The sequence below is a fragment of the Miscanthus floridulus genome, chromosome 9, assembly GCF_019320115.1.
Source record: "Miscanthus floridulus cultivar M001 chromosome 9, ASM1932011v1, whole genome shotgun sequence".
Classification (NCBI taxonomy): domain Eukaryota; kingdom Viridiplantae; phylum Streptophyta; class Magnoliopsida; order Poales; family Poaceae; genus Miscanthus; species Miscanthus floridulus.
In genome coordinates this window covers 101,019,808-101,025,209 of record NC_089588.1, presented here as the reverse complement: position 1 = coordinate 101,025,209, position 5,402 = coordinate 101,019,808, and positions in this window count along the sequence as shown.

The following is a 5,402-nucleotide window of genomic DNA, read 5'->3' as shown; positions in this document are numbered from 1 at the left end:
CTAAACAAATGGGCAAGAGACCCCCCTTGGATGAATAGAGGAAGTATTGATACCCCCTCATTCAAAACGAACCGTTAGGAGGTTGAGTCAGCACTCTGCGGGGTGACCGGACGCTCCGGTCAAGGTAACCGGATGCTTCGGTCAAGGTGAGCGGACGCTCCGGTCAGTTATCCCCGCCACAGAGACATTAAGTTGTGACCGGACTCTGACCTACGTCCGGTCAGCAATGACCGGACATGTCCGGTCACAAAAACTGCTCTCTAGAACCTTACTGATGTTGACCAGACGCTGGAACCCAGAATTCAGTCACTTCGCTGTTCAGCGTCCAGTCAGTAATCGGATCCTAACCAGCGTCCGATCAGCACTGATTGGACATATCCGATCAGGAATCTCCCTCTCTAGAACCTCTCTGGAGTTGACCAGACTCTGGCACCCAGCGTCTGGTCACTTTTCACTCAGCGTCCGGTCGCAACAGACGACTTCTCCTTGATCAAGTGAACTGACCGGACTCTATTGCCAGCGTCCGGTCATCATTTGACCCTCCATTCACTTCTAACTCGAAATCATATGTGAATGAAGTTTGCTCTAATTGATTTTAGGGCTACTCCTGAGCTACCTAGTGCTAGATTTGACAAGTGTGCACCACACCTAACCCACTAGACTCACCTAGGTCAAGCTACTGGTCCATACCCCCCTTAATAGTACGGCCAAAGGAAAAACAAAGTCCTAAACTACTCTAAGTGTCTCTTCAACACCAAACGACACTTAGAACTAGTCTATCCTTAACCTTGTCGTCCATCCTTTGAAAACCAAAATGGTTTCCATCGTAGGGGTATGACAGCCATGATTGCCCAATCAATTGCCATTACCATGACCTAACTTAATTGCCTCTGCAAAACACACGTTAGTCATAGTAATCTCGTATTATCATTAATCAACGAAACCCAACTAGGGGCCTAGATGCTTTCACTGGCATTGATAATTTCCATTGTGGCCTCATTCTGGTTGTCTTGTGGGTCGGCCAGCTTAATTAACAGAACTATATATAAATCAAAACCATAGTAGTCATGCATATGCAAATTAAATGGATCGAGTCAGGGGCTTAAACTTAAATAACTATAGACTTTAGGGTTATTATTTGCATCGAGCTCTAGTTAGGGTTTGCATGCGCGGAGCTCCATCAAGATATATATTAGGGTTTGGAGGAGCGAATCGGAGCTCGGCCGGGTTAGGGTTTGGAGCGGAGCTCAGGATATTAGGATATCAACATTGGTGTATGTATATAAATATATGAAAATTCTTGTCACACTAATAATGTCAATATATCAAAATTCAGATATATATCAAAAATCATAGCACCAATAAAGTGAATCTTTTCAATTATGAAGATTCAAATATATTTCTTCAATATTATTTTCTACAACTATATTGTTTAATTTTCTATATTGTATTACTTAATATATATATACACTCTACAATTTTTCTATATATTATAGTAAAATACAATTTTTCTATATATTATAGTAAAATACAATTTTTCTACTTGTCTACATTTGTATCTATTTTTCTACATTTTTTCTATGCCGAAAAAAATAATATGCACACACATCACACACACACGCACTCACACACAGTACTCACTCACACACATGATGTACACACACATACACACTCACTCACTCTGGCGAGGTCGAGGATGGAGAGGATGACAACGTACGGCGACTCCGGCGAGGACGAGATGACATGGACGTGGGTCCTGAGCGGGTGGTGGACGGCGAAGAGGGGGTCGGAGACGATGGCGCGCGGACGACGGGGCGAGCCGACCGGTCAGAGATCGATGAGCGCGCACGGAGAGCAGCAGGCGATGGCCCGGGGATGAGAGAGGATGTGGCCTGGCTAGATCTGGTGAGGATGAAGGCGGAGTGGCCGCACGCACGGGGCCACGGTGTGAGGAGGCGAGGCCAGCGGGGCTGCGGTCGCGGTAATGACGACGGCGGCAAAGAGGCATGACTGGATCCGACGGCGGCGATGAAAGGCGGAGTGGCCACACGGCAGGGTCGGGGCTAAGTGCTGTGGCATGATGAGGCAAGGTCGGTGGGGACCGCCGGCAGCGAAGAACGAAGAGGCGCAGCAGCAGCATGTGGCTTGGGGATCGGGCGGAGAGATGGTGGAGTAAGAAGGGAGAAGGCCCCCGGAATATAATGGTCAGACCTTTAGTCCTGGGTACGGCCACGGACCGGGACTAAAGAACCTTTAGTCCCAGGTGGTAATTAAAACCAGGACTAAAGGTTTAACCTTTAGTACCGGTTTTAGTCACCACCAGGGACTAAAGGTTATTTTTGGCGCATCGCGAAGACGTAGTGCATCTTTAGTCTCGTGTGGTAGATCTACCCAGGACTAAAGGTGGACTGCAGTTTCGCTTCCCTCCAGTTTGTAGCCGTTTTTTCTTTTTTAATATATTTTTTATAAATATGTTGAGAGTTGTTAATTTTCTAGTAAAAAATATTATCCAAAAAATTACAAAAGAAATTTCTGGCCTTGGTTTTGCTTTATTGTACATAAAAAAATCTATAACCTAAACTCTTTTGTTTTACCCTATAAATATTTAACATACTATAAATAATAATCACAATTTCGATGATGCAAAAATATAGTACTTAATTAAAATCATTAAAACTATTGCTTTTCGACGGTAAATTTGTTTTCACATCATATTAATGTTAATCATTTGTTTTTTCATCACACATTGTCCACATGCGCGATAGGATCTAAGCAAAAATTCATTTAAACTATAGAAAATATGAAAACACGACAGAAAAATCTGAAGTCACTATTATTAAATAATAGGTCTAATTAATACACACTATTAAACATCACCATATCAAGTGGGAATATCAATGAACTTCTTCTTGACGTATGTCCCTTGCTTATGATCACGCCGTAACCATGGAGTGTTCTCATTATTTAGAAGGATGCTTGGGTCATTGCTCACTGTGAAGGGTGGAATTCCATCATTCTTTTCATAATCTTCTGATATGTCTGACTTGTCCTTGATTCCCACGATGTTTCTTTTCCCTGAAAGAACTATGTGGCGCTTTGGCTTATTGTCTGAGTTTTCATTTTTCCCTTTCTTCGGTTTGGTAGATATGTCCTTCACATAGAACACCTGATTCACATCCTTGGCTAGGACAAATGGTTCGTCTCTGTACCCAAGATTATTGAGGTCCACTGTTGTCATTCCGTACTGATGGTCCACTATTACCCCACCTCTGGTCACCTTCACCCATTGGCATCAAAACAAAGGGACCTTAGAAAAAGGTCCACAGTCTAGTTCCCTTGGAATAAAGTCAGGAATAAACACCAATCGGGTTAAGGTCAGGAATAAAGTCAACACAGAACTCAATGACCTCCTCTATTCTATAGCCCTTGGAGATGCTTCCTTCTGGCCGAGCATGGTTGTGAACATATTTCTCTAGGACTCCCATGAACCTCTCAAAGGGGAATATGTTATGTAGGAACACAAGACCGAGAATACTAATCTCTTTGACCAGGTGAACTAGGAGGTGTGTCATAATATTAAAGAAGGATGGCAGGAACACCAACTCAAAGCTGACAAGACATTGGACCACATCATTCTATAGCTTTGCTAGATGCACTGGATTGATTGCCTTCTGAGAAATTGCGTTGAGGAATGCACATAGCTTCATGGTGGCTAATCGTACATTTTGTGGTAGAATCCCTCTCAATGCATTTAGAAGTAATTGCGTCATAAGCACGTGGTAGTCATGAGACTTTAAGTTTAGGAATTTCTTCTCTGCCACATTTATTATCCCCTTTATATTTGAGGAGAAGCCAGATGGGACCTTAATGCTGCTTAGGCATTCAAACATGCTTTCCTTCTCTACTTTGCTAAGAGTGTAGCTAGCAGGACTTTAGTAATGGCGTCCATCATCTGCCTTCTCTGGATGCAGGTTGTCTCGTTCTTTCAAACACTGTAGGTCCTGTCATGCTTCCAGTGTGTCCTTAGGCTTCCCATACACACCCATGAAGCCTAGTAGGTTCACACAAAGATTCTTCATCAGCTGCATCACATTGATCACGCTGCGGACCTCCACGACTTGCCAATAGGGTAGCTCCCAAAATATGGACTTCTTCTTCCACATGGGTGCATATCCATTAGCGTCATTTAGAATAGGTTGGCTGCCAGGTCCCTTCCCAAAGACTACTTGTACATCCTTGACCATATTGAATACATCCTCACCACTACAGTTGTCAGGCTTTGTTCGGTGCTCTGCCTTACTTTTAAAATGCTTGCCTTTCTTTCTTAGGGGGTGATTCAAAGGAAGAAATCGACGATGACCAATACACACGACCTTCCAACATTTTTTTCAAATATATACTTTCGATGTCATCAAAATAGTGAGTGCATGCATTATATCCCTTGTTTATCTGTCTTGAAAGATTACTAAGAGCAGGCCAATCATTGATTGTTATGAACAATAATGTTCATAGGTCAAAGTGTTTCTATTTGTGATCATCCAACACATGTATGCCTAGTCTATTCCACAAAAGTTGAAGTTCCTCAACTAATGGCCTCAGGTACACATCAATGTCAATGCCAGGTTGCTTCGGCCCTTGGATGAGCACTAGCATCATAATGAACTTCCGCTTCATGCATAGCCAGGGAGGAAGGTTGTAGATACATAGAGTAATAGGCCAAGTGCTATGACTGCTGCTCTGCTCCCTGAAAGGATTCGTGCCATCCGTACTTAAAGCAAACCTGAAGTTTCTTACGTCATTTGCAAACTTCAGGAATTCTCTATCGATTGCTCTCCATTGGGACCCATCAGTGGGGTGTCTCAACATATCATCTACCTTACGGTCTTCTTTGTGCCATCGCAACTACTTTGCATGCTCTTTGTTTCTGAACAAACGTTTCAAGCGTGGTATTATAGGAGCATACCACATCACCTTGGTAGGGATTCTCTTCCTAGGATGTTGTTCGTCGCCCTCAACATCACCAGGGTCATCTTGCCTGATCTTATACTGCGATGCATGGCATGCTGGGCATGCATCCAAATTCTCTTACTCCTTGTCGCGGTAGAGGATACAGTCGTTAGGACATGCATGTATCTTCTAGATTTCTAATCCAGAGGGCAGACAATATGTTTTGCTTTGTATGTAGTGGTGAGCAATTCGTTATCCTTCAGGAGCATCTTCTTTGTGATTTTCAGTAACTCCCCAAATCCTTTGTTGGATACACCATTCTTTTCCTTCCATTGCAGCAATTCCAGTGTGGTACCCAACTTTTTCTGCCCATCTTCGCAAGTTGGGTATAGCAATTTCTTATGATCCTCTAGCATGCGCTCGAACTTGATCTTCTCCTTTTCAATTTCCCATTC